This window comes from Lycium barbarum, chromosome 9 (genome assembly GCF_019175385.1).
Source record: "Lycium barbarum isolate Lr01 chromosome 9, ASM1917538v2, whole genome shotgun sequence".
Taxonomy (NCBI): domain Eukaryota; kingdom Viridiplantae; phylum Streptophyta; class Magnoliopsida; order Solanales; family Solanaceae; genus Lycium; species Lycium barbarum.
Window position 1 is genome coordinate 47,479,170 of NC_083345.1, and position 20,395 is coordinate 47,499,564.

Consider the following 20,395-nt stretch of genomic DNA (forward strand, 5'->3'; position numbering starts at 1 on the left):
ATGAATCAAAAGTGTCATCACCACTAGCTACTATGTGTGTTAAGGGGCCAGACCGATCCGATTCAAGGAAAAAACAACTCGGCCGGTCCAGTGTCAGTGTTGGGGGGACTAGTTCCAACCAGTCTAGGTTTTGTTGGGAATTCTTTGTCCCACACGTGGCCGGTTTCTACCAGTCCGGGTCGGGCTGGGTTTTATTAAAATACTATTTTTTAAAAAATTTAATCTTTTTTTTAAAAAAAAAAAATGAATGTTATGAAATGTGTAAGTTGTAACTTATAAATTAAAAACTTAAAGTTTAAAAAAATAGTTTATAATATAACGAGTCTAAAAAATTACATTTAACAAAAACATACAAACTTAAACGACTAACATTACAAATTTAATAAACTTCATAAATTTAAACAAGAGATGTTTGAAAGTTCAAATTCTAATGAAAATTTGCATATGCATATGGGTGCCTATCCTTCAAGTGTCGGATCAAATAATTGGTCGGTCCATGTCCCGATCTGGACGTATGATTTTTGGTTAAACCATAAAGTCTACATCGAATCATATCTTCTTCTGATTTATCAAAATACCTTTGAGGAGGAGGAGGATTATCCATGTAAATGTCGAAAGTTGGAACTTGCAAGTTAGAATTACTTCGACTCTTAGAAGTAGAGTATAGTAGAGAGAGAGAAGTAGAGAATTGCGAGAAAATGAAGAATGGTGAAGGATATTTATGGATTAGAATTAGGACAGTATAATTCAATAAACGTTTTATGTTGCTGCCTCATTAAAAACTTTGCCGGAAAAAACCTTGTATGGGATAAAAACCAGTCTAAGAGAAAAAGAGTGTAGCACGTGTTTTCAGTATTTCGCGAACGGTCCTCAAATATTTCTTCTTCTCTCCCATGCAAAGACGAAACTAACTTTTCCCTACAAAAATTATTAGTGCATAGATAGTAAAAACTTATAAAATGAAAAAACATACCTTAAAAAGGAATTCCGCTTCAGACGGTCGAGGCTCCCATTGCTAAATAACTTGGCTTCGTCCTTTCCTTCCGATTGAAACGAGCTTCTCTTTTAAACTTTGGCAATCTAGTAAACCTTACCCTTCCTAGGCTTAACTTCCACGCGTTTAAGTCCATGTTATTATGGGCAACTTCTTAGCAGGACCTAATTTTGTATATTTGGAATATCGGATGACTTGAACGGGTAATTTTTCCCTTTGGAAACTTGAACCGGAATAACACTAGACAACTTGAGCCGGATTAACTAATGTTTTCCCGCTCTCTATTCGAATACGACCAACTCCATCAGACGTCAAAAATTCTAGCATCTTGTGCAATGTTGAAGGTACCTCCTTCATATCATGAATCCAAGGTCTACCAAAGATAGCATTGTATCCCATGCCACCGTCTACGACATAAAATCTCATTTGCTTGATCATTCCTCCCGCATTAACTGACAACATGGCGTTAACTCACCCATCATCGCCAATTGTCGATGATTCTCCACTTAATGATGTTGACCGAACTACCTGGATCAACCAAAACATGCTTAACTTGAAGACAATTAACTATAACAGTTATTACCAATGCATCATTGTGAGGCAAGATTTTGTATTTCATGTCTTTATCGGTGAACGTTATTGCTTTCTCTCGCATGAAGTCCCGGGATCTCTTCTCCCGTGTTACAGGCAACTTGTTGTTCTTCGATGCAGAGGATGTCCTGCAACTTCAGGTTCATCTGTTATCATGTTAATCACATGATGTGGCTCAACCTGAACCTCCTACTTGTTTGAATCCCTATTCTCGCCATAATTCTGTTTGGCTCTATCGCTCAAGAACTCTCTTAGATGACCATTTATTAACAATCGTGCAACCTCATCCCGAAGATGACGGCAATCAGCGGTCCGATGCCCATGAGTCCCGTGATAGTCACAAAATAGATTTGGTCCCTCTGATTAGGAACCGATTTTATTGGTATGGGCATTTTGCGTCTTCAATTTTTCCAATTGCTGCGACTAACCCGGCCATATCGATATTGAAATTATACTCGAACAACCTCGGGTTTTCAATGTTGTTGGATGCTGAATCCCCTGCTGTGGACTTTCTTTGAAGCCCTCTTCTACCTTGACTCCGGTAGTTCTGTTTGTCGAAATATGACTTCTCGTGCTAGCTACTGCGACTTCGTTCTGATCTCGAATGAGACCTCTCTAATTTTCCATAAGGTTGATATCTATCCTTCCATAACCTTGAATCGGAGTCTGCACTTCTCTTAGTCTTATCATGATACCGGTTCTGACCCATTGACCTGGCCGGTAGCCACAACTAGTCGTCTCCTTTAACTTTAAAGAAGCACTTGAACTTTTTGGATTCAATCCTTTGGTGAATGCCTCTGCCGGCCACTCATCCGGTACTGATGGCAGTAGCATACGTTCCTTTTGGAATTTTATCACAAATTCTCGTAGCAATTCCGTATCTCCCTGAGCTATTTTGAAGATATTCGCCTTTCTTGCTGACACCTTCTTTGCTCCAGTTTGTGCCTTGATAAAAGCATCCGCAAGCATTTCAAAAGAATTAATTGAATGCTCAGGAAGTAAAGAGTACCATGTCATTTCCCCCTTGGATAATGTTTCACCAAATTTCTTGAGCAAAATCGATTCAATTTCATCTGGTTGCATGTCATTGCCCTTAACCGTGCAAGTGTTAGAGGTCACATGCTCTTGAGGGTCTGTGGTTCCACCATATTTGGATAGATCCAACATTTTGAACCTCTTTAGGATCAATTTAGGTTTGCACTTGGTTGGAATGACAATTGTATGTATCTCTTAGAATCTAGTCCCTCCAATACCGGTGGTGTACCCGAAATTTGATCTATCCGTGAATTAAATGCCTTGAACTCCTTCTCATTCTGGTCCAATCGGCTATTCAATTCCTTTTCGTTCTTTTCTATCCGATAGGACAGAGCTTTTAGGTACTGTGTGACTTCCGATGCCGCATTATTGCTGGAACCATTGCCATTACCCTCTCCTTGATCCAATGTCGTGTTCATTTGATTCGCATTAGCACCTCTTTTCTTTGTTTATAGGTCAGCAATCGCCTTCTGTTGCTTTTCCAGCATATCAAAAAAATTTGCTAGCCCCGATCCGGCGACCCATACTTTGCCTTCAACATCATCATCATTATTCAGGGATAAATCATTCCTTGTGTGCTTGGACCCTTTAGGCGAAATCATGGGCTCATCGTTTTGCTACACCTCAGAAATTTTTTTCGTTAATGCACAGTGAATAGACTAACGAAGGGCATGAAGTATACGGTATTGAAATAAGTGAGAAATGACATTTGATGACCCTAATTGAGATTTGCAAAGACAATCGGAGTAAAAGGAGAAAGTTTGCCAAGAGAGGGCAAGGCATGCGATGTGTATCGGAAAGGATTTACGAGTAACAAGTTAATGATGACTTAATGATGTTTTGGAGAAGAGTTATAACGTCCCTTAGATTTTTAATGAGGCGATAAACAAGTGTTAAGAAGGTTCCATGAGGATTGAAGATCAAATGAACGACGGAGATCATTTCGGGAAAAAGGGGTTATATGACCGACTTATATGGTCCGTATAACACCCAGCAGAGATGATGTCTGCCTGATGGTGAACCATGACCACTTATACGGGCCGTACAATGTTATACGGACCGTATAAGTGTCCGTGAAAGTCCCGACAGGCTGATTTTTAGTTTTTGTATAAATAGATGCCTTGGGTTCTTTTACTTCATTTTTCATCTTCTACAAGTATTGAGAGATCAAAACCCTTCTCTAAGAATATTCCATTCAAGTCCAAGAAAACACAAATATCAAAGACTAGGATCAAGTGTTCATGTGTTAGAAAGCTTCCAAGGGTTAGAGGACTACAAGAAATTCCATTGGAGGTGAACTAGGGTTTTGGTTCAAGTGAAGTGTTTCCACCCAAGTTCATTCCTACACCATCTAAGGTAAGTTTTATGGTATTTCCATGTTGTTTAAGGTATTGAGAGGTTGAGACACTTGGATTGTAGAAGAATATAGAAAATGGGTCATGAATGTGGGAATAATGTCATTTTTGAGTAATAGCTTGATATGTTGTGATTATGGTTATGTTATAAATGATGTTAAGAACATGGGATGGACATTTTAAATGAATTAATGTAATAGTGTGCTATGATCATGGATATGGATGATTGGAAGTGAATTGAGAAGTAAGGATAATGTAGGCGAATAAAGACTATTGTTATAATGTTGTGAATGTTATTATTGATGTTTGGGAGTTGATATATGATATAGAGGAAGTCATATAAATAAAGGAGATGTTGTCCAATTTTCTCTAGCTTTAGTCTTGTATGCTAAGCTATCGATTTTCTAATGATAGTATAACTCTAATGGAGGTAGAAACGTGAGCATTGAAGGAGAACGTGCAAGTGATAGAATAGTTGAACGGAAATGTATGTAAGGCTAACCCTTCTTTCATAAGGCATGGTTCTTTGGCCAAATATCTATTCGTCTATGAGCCTATGATGTCCTCCAAATGATTCTATCTTTAAAAGCTACTAAGCTCATGATTCTCGATATGATATGACTGTACTAAATTCCTTATATGATGAGTAATCCTCTAGGGATAGATGTAATGAACGACGATAGTAATGACGTCAAAGATGCTTATGAGCTCCTATGTATATGTGTCTATGTATGATTATTATGTAACACCGAGCTTATATGGCCGGATATGTTATGTATCGCGCGCACACCACTGCAGTTGGGTATGGATAACCCTGAGCCTTGGTAAGGCCAGGTATGGGCCACCCTGAGCCTTGGTAGGGCTAGGTATGTATACTCACCGATCCTTTCCATGGTTGGGTATGTGAAACACCGATCCTTTATGGTCAGGTATGCTATGAATATGACTATGTAAACGAATTATGAATATGAATACGATTATGAATATGAATATGGGTATGAAAGTGTAAATGAGTACGGATATGAATACGGATACGGATATGAATGTATGCACACGGTTACGCATTAGAAATGGAATGTCCCTATGAAAAGCAAGTAAGTGTTTATGACGTTGGATCTACTACCTCCCATCTTATGCTATTTCTTATGTTGCTTATTATGATTCTATAATGATGTTGATCATGCTTTACATACTCAGTACATTCTTCGTACTGACGTCCTTTTATTTGTGGACGCTGCGTCATGCCCGCAAGTGGCCAGGGAGATAGACTGGATCCATAGCTTTATTACTCAGGGACTACATAACGGAGCTCCATTTCATTCAGAGCTATAAATTTTGGTATTTATTCTTTTGTGTATATATTTATGGGCACGGTGGGGTCCTGTCCCGCCTATATGATATGACATACTCTCCTTAGAGGCTCGTAGACATGTGTATATGGTTAGATGTATTTAGCCTTGTCGGCTTATATTTGGTATATCATTTTGTTAGCCTCGTCGGCTTATGCATATGGATATGGGCATAATTATTGATGGTGATATAAATGCATTGTTGCCCAATGATGTTAGTATGAATGATGATAGAAAGTATGGTTTAGCTATGTGGCTCACCTAGATGTAAATATGCATGTACGTTAAGAGGTGCCCGGGTGGGTTAGCACCGGGTACCCGTCATGGCCTTCCGGTTGGGTCGTGACAAAAGTGGTATCAGAGCAGTTCTGTCCTAGGGTGTGTCTACGAGCCGTGTCCAGTAGAGCCTTGGTTATGGGTGTATTGCGCGCCACACTTATAAACAAGAGGTTGCGGGCATTTTAGGAATGAACGACCTTCGTTCTTCATAAGATTGTGCGATAGAGCTATGATATAAGAACTTCTTTTTCCTTAACCGTGTGTTATGTATTTCAGAAATGCTTGTAAAGAGAAAGGCTACGGCAGCCCAAAAGGGCAAGACAGTGGCAGAAAAGCGGGCTGAAAGAGCACCGCCAACTGTTGTAGAGGAAAGTGAGTCCCAAAATGCGGCTCAATCTCAATCCTCTCATTCAGTGCCTATTTCTGAGGAGCGTGAGGGAGCCTCAGCCCCAGCTCCAGCACCTCCAGTTCCTCCACCGGATGCTTCAGGCCAAGATGTAAAAGAGGCCATTCATTTTCTTACTCAATTGGTTGTCGCCCAGACTAAGCAGCAAAGTACAGGGCAAGGTGATAGGGCGGTTAGTGCAAGGGCCTGTGATTTTATTAGCTTGAACCCTCCGGAATTCTTTGGATCAAAGCCGAATGAAGACCCTCAGAATTTTATTGATGGAATGTTGAGGACACTTCGGTTGATGCATGCTTCGGACATTGAATCGGTGGAGTTAGCATCCTATAGATTGAGGGATGTCGCGATCTATTGGTACACGGTTTGGATGGCTTCACGGGGAGCCAATGCGCCTCCCCCAGTATGGCAAGAATTTGTAGATGCTTTCCTCCGACATTAGCTGCCGCCAGAAGTTCGGCGAGATAAAGCCGATAAGTTCTTGAATTTGAGGCAAGGAACTATGAGTGCTTTAGAGTATAGTCTCCGCTTCAATTCTTTGGCTAGGTACGCTTCGTCCATGGTAGCGGATATGGGTGACCGAGTGCACCGATTTGTGAGAGGCCTAGGGCCACATTTGATGGATAGGTGCTTGACTGTGTCCCTCCAGGACAATATGGATATTTCACGCATTCAAGCCCACGCTCAAAATTTAGAAGAAAGCCTACAACAACAAAGGATTGAGCGTGAGCATGATAGGGGATATAGCAAGAGGGCTGGATCTTCGGGTTCGATGAGTGAGTTTAGAGGCGGGCACAGATAATAGTTTTCTAGGCATTCAGGCCATTCTATGACTAGTGCGCCTCCACGGTTTTCAGGCCAGAGATTTGATAGATTTACTCATTCCGGGCCAAGTCAGAGTTTTTTCGGTTTTCAGTTTAGAGGCGATTTGGGTCTGGCGAGGCCACCCGTGCCACGATGTTCCCACTGTGGGAAGTTACATTGGGGCCAGTGCCGATTGGGTTCAGAGATTTGCTATTCATGTGGTCGGCCAGGCCATATTATGCATGATTGCCCCTCAGTTGGTGGCAGAGGTAGGACCCAGCCTTCAGGGTCGGTAGCCGGATCTTCATCATCTGTACGCCCTATGGGGTCAGGTTCACATACGCCGGTTGGCCATGGTAGAGGCAGAAGGAGGGTCCCCAGTTCTAGCAGTCCTCAGCACCGTATTTATGCTTTGGCTGGACACTAAGATCTTGAGTCTTCTCCTGATGTGGTCACAGGTATATTATCGGTATTTTCTCATGATGTATATGCTTTGATAGATCCGGGCTCCACATTGTCGTATGTTACTCCGTATATTGCGGGTCGGTTTAGAGTCAAACCGGAGTCGATCAAACCTTTTGAGGTGTCTACACCCGTTGGTGAATCGGTAATAGCTAGCCGAGTATATAGAAACTGCATAGTTGTGATTTGTGACCGTCGTACTATGATTGACTTACATAAGTTAAAAATGGTGGATTTTGATGTTATTATGGGCATGGATTGGTTGGCTTCTTGCTATGCCAATGTTGATTGTAGAATGAAAATGGTTTGCTTCCAATTTCCGGGAGAACCAGTTTTAGAATGGAAAGGGAATACTGTGTTACCAAAAGGTAGGTTTATTTCCTATCTTAAGGCAATAAAAATGATCACAAAAGGTTGCATTTATCATCTAGTTCGGGTTCAAGATGTAGAAGCTGAACCACCGACTCTTCAGTGAGTTCCCGTAGTGAATGAGTTTCCGAATGTATTCCTGGAAGAGCTTCCAGGCCTTCTTCCGGAAAGAGAGATTGATTTTGCTATTGATGTGTTGCCAGACACCAAGCCTATATCTATTCCACCTTATAGAATGGCCCCCGCAGAGTTGAAGGAGCAATTGAAAGACTTGCTTGCGAAAGGCTTTATTAGGCCGAGTTCATCCCCGTGGGGAGCACCCGTGGGCCGAGTTCATCCCCATGGAGAGCACCCGTGTTATTTGTCCGAAAAAAATATGGCTCCTTACGAATGTGCATTGACTATCAACAACTGAATAAGGTGAAAATTAAGAATAAATATCCTCTTCCAAGGATTGATGACTTATTTGATTAATTACAAGGTGCCAAGTGGTTTTCAAAGATAGATTTGAGATCCGGGTATCATCAAGTGAGAGTTAGGGAAAAATATATCCCTAAGACAGCCTTCAGAACAAGATATGGCCATTTTGAGTTCCGGGTAATGTCGTTTGGGCTAACTAATGCACCGACAGTGTTTATGGATTTGATAAACAATGTGTTCAGACCCTTCCTAGATTTATTTGTGATTGTATTCATCGATGATATCTTGGTGTACTCTAGATCCGAGGCAGAGCATGCAGATCATTAGCGGATTGTCCTTAGAGTTCTTCAAACTCAAGAGTTATTTGCCAAATTTTTCTAAGTGTGAGTTTTGGTTGAACTCAGTGACATTTTCGGGGCATATTGTTTCAGCCGATGGTATTCGGGTAGATAGCCAAAAGATTGAGGCCGTGAAGACTTGGCCAAGGCCCACGACTCCTACGGAGGTTCGTAGCTTTCTAGGCTTAGCAGGTTATTACATGAGATTTGTTGAAGGTTTTTTCTTCTATTTCTGCGCCACTAACAAAGCTGACCCAGAAATCAGCCAAGTTTCAATAGACAGATGCTTGTGAATGCAGTTTCCATGAGCTAAAAGATAGATTGACTTCTGCTCCAGTCCTGACACTTCCAGAGGGATTGGAAGGTTATGTTGTTTATTGCGATGCTTCAGGTAACCTGAGTCCACTAGCCTAGGAGTCCGAGTAATGGACTCAGGTAACCTGGAAGCTACCATTCAGAATTCAGCAGCCTCGTCTCTAGTAGTGGAAGTGAAGGAGCGACAGTACGAAGATTCCATGCTAATGTATTACAGAGATACACTCCCCAGAAGGAGAAATCATCATTTGAGATCTCAGGGGATGGAGTTCTCCGATGCCGAGGCAGATTATGTGTTACACCTTGGAAAATTCCCCGTTAGCGTACAGTGAATAGGATATAGAGGAACATGAGGTATACGGTGATTTGGATAAGTAAGAAATAGCATTTGATGATCTTTATCGAGATTTAAAGACATTTGACTAAAAGGAAGAAGTTTGGCAAAGAAAGTAAATGATATGTTATGTGTCGAGTAGGAATTATGGACGATGAGTTAATGATGGCATAATGATGTCTTAGATACGAGTAATGACGTCCCTTAGATTGGTATTGAGGTGTTAAACAAGTGTCAAGAAGGTTCCATAAGGATCGGAGATCAAACGACTCGACGAGAACAAGTCCCAGATAGCTGGACATTATACGGCCAGACATACTGGCCGTATAAAATACACGGACCGTATGTCCAGCCATAGGTTCATCCCAGAATGGCACACTTCACTGGACCAAACATGCGGTCCAGACATACGGTCAGTGAAAAATATACGGACCGTATGTTGGTCTGTATGTTCTGGTCGGGACATATTTTGAATTAATATAAGGGACCTCTCTCTTATTTCATTTTCATTTCATTTTCACTCCACGAGTCAAGAAACCTCTAGAATATTCTCTCCAATCTTCATCCACAAGAATCCAAAGGAAATTGATGATCAACTTCATCAAACCAACAAGAATCAAGAGTGTGAAACCCATTAAAGTCATCCAAGCCAAGAAATCCCAAGAGAAGTGAAATAGGGTTTTGGTGCTACAAGAGTATTTCCATTCAAGGCTTGTTTCTACACTATATAAGGTAAGTTTTATGGTATTTTCATGATGTTTGAAGTATTGATAAGTTGAAACACTTGGATTGTAGAAGAGTATAGAAAATAGGTCATAAATGTGTGAATAGTATCATTGTTGAGTAGTAGTTGGAATGAATCATGAATATGGATATGTTGAGATTGTAAATATGTTATGAACGAAATTTAGAATATGGGATGAGTATTTTATATGAAAGTACGTAATAGTAAACGATGACCATGATTATGGAGAATTTGAAGTGAAATGGTGAAATGCGGGCAATGCAACTGAATGATGATTGTTGTTGCTATATTGTGAATGTTGTTATTAACGTTTGGGAGTTGATATAGAATATGGGGAAAGTAGTATAAACAAAGGAAATGCTGCCCAATTTTCCCTAGAAATAGTAACACGTTCTTATAGTCGATTAACTAATGATAATGCGAATTCTCTCTTGAAGGTAAACACGTGGCATTGAAGGGGAACAAGCGAACGATAGATTAGTTAAACGTAAAAGGTATGTGAGGCTAGTCCTTTCTTTCTAATGGCATGAATCCTACATCATGACTTTTCCTTCCTCTTCATGAATTCCTACATTCCGAAAAGCTAAAAGTCTATGTCCATGAATAGCTATATAAGACAAGAGATATGTTGTGAACTCAATAATGATGATGATGAACTTGAGTCTAAAGATCCTAGAGTACATGATGTGATGTTCCTATGACATTAATGATGTCATTTATTGCTTACACTCACCTTATATGCTAATTCCTTCAAGGTGAGGCAGAATGTCAATGAATGTTCCATAATGAAATCGGGGGATCACGACCTTACGCCACCCTGATAAAGTATAGCTGTCCTTGAGTCTTTATGCATGTACTATGATGAGCATATTATGATGATGATATAACACCGCGCCTATATGGCCGGGCAGTCACCGCTAAGGCGGGCAGCGTACACACCATGGTCAGATGGCATGGGCAGACACCACTAGTGGGCGGCATGAGATGATACCCCAGACGCGGGAGGCCTGGACGCAGGCTAATGATTATCACACCGATCCGATATGGACGGGCAGCTTATACATTTATGCATATATGATATGATGATGAGTATGAGTAAGACGGCATGATTTATTTCTTTTATAATTGGCAGTCAGATACAGATGCTCCTTATTGATATTTTCTTTATTTCATTGATGTTTCATTATTGTTTATGCCTCTCATACTCAGTACAATGTTCGTACTGACATCCGTTTTCTTTGGACGCTGTGTTCATGCCCACAGGTAGACAAGAAGGTGAGCTTGATGCAGACTCGTAGGAGCCAGTAGCTGATTTGAGAGCACTCCTTTGTTCCAGAGGTGCTTATGATTATTCTTTTGTGTACATGTATATTTTGGGCACGACGGGGTCCTGTCCCGCCCTTATGTCTAGCACTCCAGTAGAGGCTCGTAGATACGTAGTGTGGGTTATATTGTCTCACGCGGTTGCTACTATGTTATATATATATTATTTTGACGGCCAAAAAGGCTTATGTATATAAAAGTATTTATGTTTCCAAATGAAAAGTAGTTTTTCTTGTGATTATGAGTTTGTGAATGGCAAGGAAGTGTATAATGAGCATGATGAGTAGTAGAGTGAGTGGTGCTCGGTGGTTAGCCCCGGGTACCCGTCACGACCCCTAGTTGGGTCGTGACATTATGTGTTCCTGATGTGGCAGGATTACGCCACCAAATATTAAGAGAAGCCCATTGCTCCCGTTATTCTGTCCACCCCAGAGCAACGAAAATGTATCATGATCTTAAATCTATATATTGGTGGAATGGGATGAAGAAGGATATAGCGAAATTTGTAGCTCAATGTCCCAACTGTCAACAAGTAAAAATCGAGCATCAAAAGCCGGGCGGATTGTTGCAAGCTATAGAAATTCCAACTTGGAAGTGGGAAGTAATTAACATGGACTTCATTATAGGCTTGCCCCGTTCTCGACGTAAGTATGATTCTATATGGGTGATTGTGGATAGACTCACGAAGTCAGCTCATTTCTTACCAGTCAGAACGACATATGTGGCAGAAGATTATGCAAAGCTTTATGTTAAAGAGATAGTGCGACTTCATGGTGTCCTAGTATCTATTGTCTCAGATAGAGGAAATTAGTTTACTGATATTTTTTGGAAGTCCTTCTAAGAGGGTTTGGGGACTAATGTGAGCCTTAGTACGGCATTTCATCCGCAGACTAACGGACAAGCTGAACGTACCATTCAGACTCTTGAAGATATGTTACGGGTATGTATGTTAGATTTCGAAGGAAATTGGGATGATCACTTACCCCTTATTGAGTTTGCTTCTAACAATAGTTATCATTCTAGCAACCAAATGGCACCGTATGAGGCTTTACATGGGTGGAAGTATAGATCCCCAATTGGGTGGTTTGAAGCAGGAGAGACTAAATTGATAGGGCCAGACTTGGTCCAACAAGCCATAGAAAAAGTTAAGCTCATACAAGGTCGACTATTAGCAGCCCAAAGTCGTTAAAAGTCCTATGCGGATAATCATCGAAGGGACTTAGAGTTCCAAGTTAAAGATTGGGTATTCTTAAAGGTGTCGCCGATGAAGGGCGTTATGAGATTTGGCAAAAAGGGGAAGTTAAGTCCCCGATACATTGGGCCTTGTGAGATTGTGCGCAAGGTAGGCAAAGTGGCCCGAATTTAGATCTACCTCCTGATCTGGAGCCAGTTCACCCAGTTTTTCATGTCTCGATGCTTTGTAAATGTGTTGGAGATCCTACTAGGATCGTGCCAGTAAATGATGTTCAAGTGACAGAAGAGTTGACTTATGAAGAGGTACCTATTGCCATATTAGATAGGCAAGTACGGAGGCTTAGAAACAAAGAAGTGGCCTCAGTTAAGGTTTTATAGAAAAACAATAACCAAGAAGAGATGACATGGGAAGCGGAAGAAATTATGAAATCCAAGTACCCGCACTTATTTCAGCCCCCGGAAGAGATCCAAGATGAGACATCAAGATCATAAGGTATGTATGTTCTCCTTTTTATGCATTTGGGTCGTGTGTGGCCAAAATCTACTACTATTATGTTGTGGCCCTGTGAGGCATTGTTATTATGGGCTGTTGTGACAGGATGGTAGTGCCATATTACAGGGGAAACTCTGACGAAATTTTTATAGAATCCCCGAGGACTTAACATTCGAGGACGAATGTTCTTAAGGGTGGAAGAATGTTACACCTCGGAAATTTTTTCCGTTAATGCACAGTGAATGGACTAACTAAGGGCATGAAGTATACGGTATTGCAATAAGTGAAAAATGACATTTGATGACCCTAATTGAGATTTGCAAAGACATTCGAAGTAAGAGGGGAAAGTTTGCCAAGAGAGGGCAAGGCATGCGATGTGTATCGGAAAGGATTTACGAGTAACAAATCAATGATGACTTAATGATGTTTTGGAGAAGAGTTATAACGTCCCTTAGATTGTTAATGTGGCGATAAACAAGTGTTAAGAAGGTTCCATGACGATTAAAGATCAAATGAACGACGAAGATCATTTCGGGAAAAAGGGGTTAAACGATCGACTTATACGGTCCGTATAAGGGTCCGTATAACACCCAGCAGAGATGGTGTCTGCCTGATGGTGAACCACGACCTCTTATACGAGCCGTACAATGTTATACGGACCGTATAAGTGTCTGTGGAAGTCCCGACGGGCTGATTTTTAGTTTTTGTATAAATAGATGCCTTGGGTTCTTTTACTTCATTTTTCATCTTCTACAAGTATTGAGAGATCAAAAACCTTCTCTAAGAATATTCCATTCATGTCCAAGAGAACACAATGATCAAAGACTAGGATCAAGTATTCATGTGTTAGAAAGCTTCCAAGAGTTAGAGGACTACAAGGAATTCCATTGAAGGTGAACTAGGGTTTTGGTTCAAGTGAAGTGTTTCCACCCAAGGTTCATTCCTACACCATCTAAGGTAAGTTTTATGGTATTTCCATGTTGTTTAAGGTATTGAGAGGTTGAGACACTTGGATTGTAGAAGAATATAGAAAATGGGTCATGAATGTGGGAATAGTGTCATTTTTGAGTAATAGCTTGGATTGAGTCATGATTCTCGATATGTTGTGATTATGGTTATGTTATAAATGATGTTAAGAACATGCGATGGACATTGTATATGGATGAATGTAATAGTGTGCTATGATCATGGATATGGATGATTGGAAGTGAACTGAGAAGTAAGGATAATGTAGGTGAATAAAGACTATTTTTATGATGTTGTGAATGTTATTACTGATGTTTGGGAGTTGATATATGATATGGAGGAAGTCGTATAAATAAAGAAGATGCTGTCCAATTTTCTCTAGCTTTAGTCATGTATGCTAAGCTATCGATTTTCTAATGATAGTATAACTCTAATGGAGGTAGAAACGTGAGCATTTAAGGAGAACGTGCAAGTGATATAATAGTTGAATGGAAAGGTATGTAAGGCTAACCCTTCTTTCATAAGGCATGGTTCTTTGGCCAAATATCTATTCGTCTATGAGCCTATGATGTCCTCCAAATGATTCTATCTTTAAAAGCTACTAAGCTCATGATTCTCGATATGATATGACTGTACTAAATTCCTTATATGATGAGTAATCCTCTAGGGATAGATGTAATGAACGACGATAGTAATGACGTCAAAGATGCTTATGAGCTCCTACATATATGTGTCTATGTATGATTATTATGTAACACCGAGCTTATATGGCCGGGTATGTTATGTATCATGCGCACACCACTGCAGTTGGGTATGGATAACCCTGAGCCTTGGTTGGGCCAGGTATGGGCCACCCTGAGCCTTGGTAGGGCTAGGTATGTATACTCACCGAGCCTTGCCTTGGCCGGGTATGTGAAACACTGATCCTTCATGGTCGGGTATGCTATGAATATGACTATGTAAACGAATTATGAATATGAATATGAATACGATTATGAATATGAATATGGGTATGAAAGTGTAAATGAGTACGGATACGGATATGGATGTATGCATACGGTTACACATTAGAAATGGAATGTCCCTATGAAAAGCAAGTAAGTGTTTATGCCGTTGGATCTACTACCTCCCATCTTATGTTATTTCTTATGTTGCTTATTATGCTTCTATAATGATGTTGATCATGCTTTACATACTCAGTACATTCTTCGTACTGACGTCCTTTTGTTTGTGGACGCTGCGTCATGCCCACAGGTGGCCAGGGAGACAGACTGGATCCATAGCTTTATTACTCAGGGACTACATAGCGGAGCTCCATTTTATTCTGAGCTACAACTTTGGTATTTATTCTTTTTTGTATATATTTATGGGCACGGCGGGGTTCTGTCCCCCCTATATGATATGACATACTCTTCTTAGAGGCTCGTAGACATGTGTATATGGTTAGATGTATTTAGCCTTGTCGGCTTATATTTGGTATATCATTTTGTTAGCCTCGTCGGCTTATGCATATGGATATGGTCATAGTTATCGATGGTGATATAAATGCATTGTTGCCCAATGATGTTAGTATGAATGATGATAGAAAGTCTGGTTTACCTATATCGCTCACCTAGACGTAAATATGCATGTACGTTAAGAGGTGCCCGGGTGGGTTAGCACCGGGTACCCGTCATGGCCCTCTGGTTGGGTCGTGACACATTTCTTCCCGTAAATTCTCCTGTAACCAGATCATCCTCTTGAGCAGTTGCGTTGTTCAACAACTTGTTAGCAGTGTTGAATTGATTTCCAGTGTTTGCCATAATTCTCAGTTACCTGATTTCACAGAATTTCGACTTATTAGTAAGATAATTGGAGCAACAAAACAATAACACAATTATGCTTAGCCCCGCATGTCACGACCCAACTAGAGGGCCATGACGGGTACCCGGAGCTAGCCCACCGAGCACCACCTTTCAGACTTATCATCAAACTTAACTTGAATATATATCATTCTCAACACAAGCTTATTATGAAATGATCTTCGAATACCTCTCAAAACATGCATGCACATAAGCCCATGAGGCTACAAAATGATAAACATAGAGTATACACTAAGAGGTCACATAACATCTACTACCCATACATATGTATCTACGAGCCTCTAACTAGAGTACTGAGATCATATGGACGGAACAGGACCCTGCCATGCCCCAAATATATACACAAAATAATATACCAATAAGCGGCAACTCTGGAGTAGTGGAGTGCTCATGAATATCTGCTGATAAAGCTCCTAAGAATCTATGCAGTCTACCTGCGGGTATGAACGCAACGTCCATAGAAGAAAGGATGTCTGTACGAAAAATGTACTGAGTATGTAAGGCATGTACAATAACATAATAGAGAAATAAGAGATCATAAGATGAAGAGATAACCTACAACTGATTGGCTCTTAAGGAAGAATCAAGCATGCTACTTTTATAATAAACATCATCATATCATGTATACATATATAAACTGCCCGACCATATAGGTACGGTGTGATCATCATTAGCCCGCGTCCGGGGTAACCATCTCATGCCGCCCACTAGTGGTGTCTGCCGGGCCAACTAGGCACGGTGTTATTATCATCATAGCCGCTCACTTACGCCCAGCGTAGTGGTGTCTGCCTAGCCAATTAGGCACGGTGTAATCATACATGTACTTAACATAAAGCATGCATGAGAGCTCAAGTAAAAGCTGTGACTCTATCGGAGTGACGTAAGGTCGGTAACCTCGGATTATATTATGGATCAAACATCATCGATAGGTCTCACCTTGAAGGAACTAGTGTCATGAGGTGAGATGGCCAACAATGAATAACATCAAGGAGATTATGAAATAAGATCATTAAGCTCATCATAGCATCAATTCATCAACTTTGCAATCTCTAGAAGTAAAATCATCATCATTATTATAATAGAACACATCTTATCTCTTTCTCATAAGAAGCTCTTAAGAATCTTTAACTTGCCTATTTTGGGATGTAAGAAGGTCATGGAAACATAGAGAGGAGATCATAATATAGAAGTCATGCCTTTGAAGGAAAGGGAACTAGCCTTACATACCTTTACGTCTCTTTAACTTTATCGACTAAACACTTTCCTTCCATGCTCACGATTCTACATTCAAGAGAATTCGTACTAAAATTAGATAATTGGAAGCATACTTAGGTCTCAACTAAAACAACTAAGAGCTAACGAAAATTGGCCAGCATTTCCTTTGTTTCAACAACTTTCTCCATATAATAAACAACTCCCAACTAACAATAGCAACACCCATAATATCACAATCAATAGATTTCTCAAGTTAAACATTGTTCACTTCTCAAATTCACTTTCAAAGTCATCCATAACCATGACTACAATACAACAACATATTCATTCTTCCCATAATAGTTCCTCAACGTCATTAGCATCATTCATAACAAGATTATACTCATCTCATACTAAGAATCATGACTCAAATTAACTTACTACTCAAAATAAGAATCATGACTCAAATTAACTTACTACTCAAAATACCATTATTCCCATATTTGAGCTCATATTCTACTTTCTTCTCTAATCCAAGTCTTTCAACCACTCAATACTTTTAATAAAATGAGATAGATGTAAAACTCACCTTTGATTATATAGGAATGATCTTTGGATGAAGATACTTCACTTGAGAAAACCCCAACTTCAATTCCAAAGGAAACCTTGACTTCTACCAACCCTAGTGAGCATCCACATACTTGATTCTCTTGATTCTTGGTGTTTAATCTTTGATATCTCTTGAATTTATGTTAATAAGGTGTATGAAATATTCTAGAGGTTTCAAGAGTGGTGGAGAATGAGGGAAATAAGAATTATGAACTTGGGTCATATATTTATACTTGTGAAAAATCTGATCCGTAATGATTTGTACGGACACTTATACGGACCGTATAATTTTATACGGTCCGTGTAAGTGACCGTATAAGTCCACCAGGGCCTGACCCATTCTGTGACTATTATATGGACCATTATACGGACCGTATAAAGTTATACGGACCGTATAAGTGGTCATATAACTCACTTTTTTCCAAACTTGTTCTCGTCGATTTGTTTGATCTCAAATCCTTATGAAACCTTCTTGGAACTTACATAACACCTCCTTAACCATCTAAAGAGCTCTATAACTCATCCTTAATACCTTACAAAATATTTAATAACTCGATGATTACGAAACCTTCCCAACCACAACTCTACCTTAACTTTCTCCGACGAGCTTTTTTCTCTTGCCTCAAATGTCTTTGGAATATTAATTAGAATCATTAAGTATCCCTTCTTACTTGTAGGGACATCAAGTACACCTTAACTTGCGTTAGTCTATTCACCGCACAACAACCCGGAATTCCGAGGTGTAACACCACAGTGGTCGCCAAACTGTTTACCCCAAAAAGGTACAGTTGAATATGTTAGTGGTTTAAAGAATACCTGAATTGATTTGTTATAAGTAAGAATTCACAATAAGTGACAAAGTAATGAAGTCAGGTAACTATCAACCAATAATGAAATAAAATAAGCCTGGACCGTAAGAGCTCGAAGGAATTTCCCAATAAGGATGACTCCGGATGAACACTTTAGCCTTTTATGAACACTTTGAATCCGAAACAACAAATTGATAAGAATGAATATAATTTGCTTTGATGTCTAAGTATAAATTGTTAAGCTAGAATTTGGTGCCTTTTTCATTGAGTTTGGGCTCCTTTTATAGGTGGTAATCATCAGGAACAAGCTACAAATTTATCCTCATAATGGGCAATAATAATCAATAAATACTACTTAATTACAAAATCGTAACGTTCGGCTTCATATCCGGGCCGGGTACATAACATCTCATACCCATTAAATGATCCGTGATAATTGCTTTGTAACCTTTGCTCTGGGTCTATGCGAAATCATTGTCTTCGGATTCGGCCACTAAACACAACACCATTTATTTTCATTTGCCACGTGTCTACATCATCTTGTGCCACATGTAACGTACTATTTTTACCGTATACAATATCTTTTCATAATGTATTGTATTATGTTATATTGAGTTGTATTTTATTGCATTGTACTGTATTGTTTTTATGAATATAACATTTGGATAGATTGTATCTTTTTCGGTCGTTACATATTGCCACACATCAACAATTCGAAGGATATTTTTTTTCCATTGGTGGAGATGCGCGAAACAACTTGAATAATAAACCTACAAGAAAAGTAGGATACGAGATATAGCTATTATAAAAAGGTATGATAAAATAACGATTATAAGCTAAGATAATAAGTAAAATAATGATTATAAGCTAAGATAATAAGCAACGAGAAAATTAGGGGGGAAAATAGAGTAAACAACGCGATAACACCATATCAGTCGTTACATAAAATAGAAATAGGACATTTTGTCGTTACATAACGATGATTGTGGTGATACGATACAATAAGTAAAAATTAAAATAAACATTGTATTTAGGGAAAAGTGTCAAAATACCCTATACTTTCTTTTATTAGTTAAGTTTCCCCTCCGTTACAAGTTAGGTCTTTTTATACCCCTGCCGTTATCAAAGTTAACAAAATTACCCCTTAATTGGATGTAATCCCTCAAATCGACCTCAATTTTCCAATTTCACTTAAAATTACCCGATTTACCTTTTTAAACCCGATCTGACCCACTAAATTAACTTAACCCATTGGAATTAAACTCTTAATTAGCCTCCAACTCTTCTCCCTTGTATTTAAAGTTTAAACTATCAACACAATGCAATACAATACAATAAAATAGGTAACAATTAGTTAAGAATAAGTATTTACCAATATAGAAAACTAAATAAAAATGAAACCATAGTTTGGTAAAACCTTAAATATACTGGCGGCAACTTGGTGTAAAAATCCGACTGATAAGTCTTCCATAGCAGGTAATCTCGCTATTCATTGAAAATCAATCCTGTTTTTTGCTTTTTATTCGTTAAAAAATGAAAGATTTGATGGGAAAATCATCAAAGAAACCCAACTTTTTAGTTGTATCCATTAACAGTACAAGTGAAGAGATTGATAGAATAAGCTATTTATCGGATAATATACTCCACAATATCCTTTCATCTCTCTACATTTTTGATGTGGTTCACTTAAGCATTTTGTCCAACACATGGAACTATATATGTAGGACTGATAATTGTTTTGGCTGACTATGCTGACATATCAGGAGGGGCATCAGAGAAGGTTTTGAAGTTTTCTAGAACTTCTTCACACGTTGTTGTGACATTTCTTGATGTCAACCCCAAATCAAGATCTAGTTACTTGCACAATCTAGTTTAAAAGAAGTTTTCATTATTAGAAGTTATGTTCCTCGGACTCTTTAAAAATACCGCCAAATGTATTATGGATTCTCCAAAAGCAATACATTTTGGAGGGTCCGGGCAATATAAGTTTTTTTTTCAAAAAAATTGGGGGTAGGGGATTAAAAGGTGGGGAATCAAACCCTTACCGATAAGGTGAAAGTCCAGGTAGTCAACCAACTGAGCTACTAAGATTCTTCCCGAGCAACATAGGTTAGAAGTACCCTTTGATGAGATTTTTGTTCTCATAAATTCC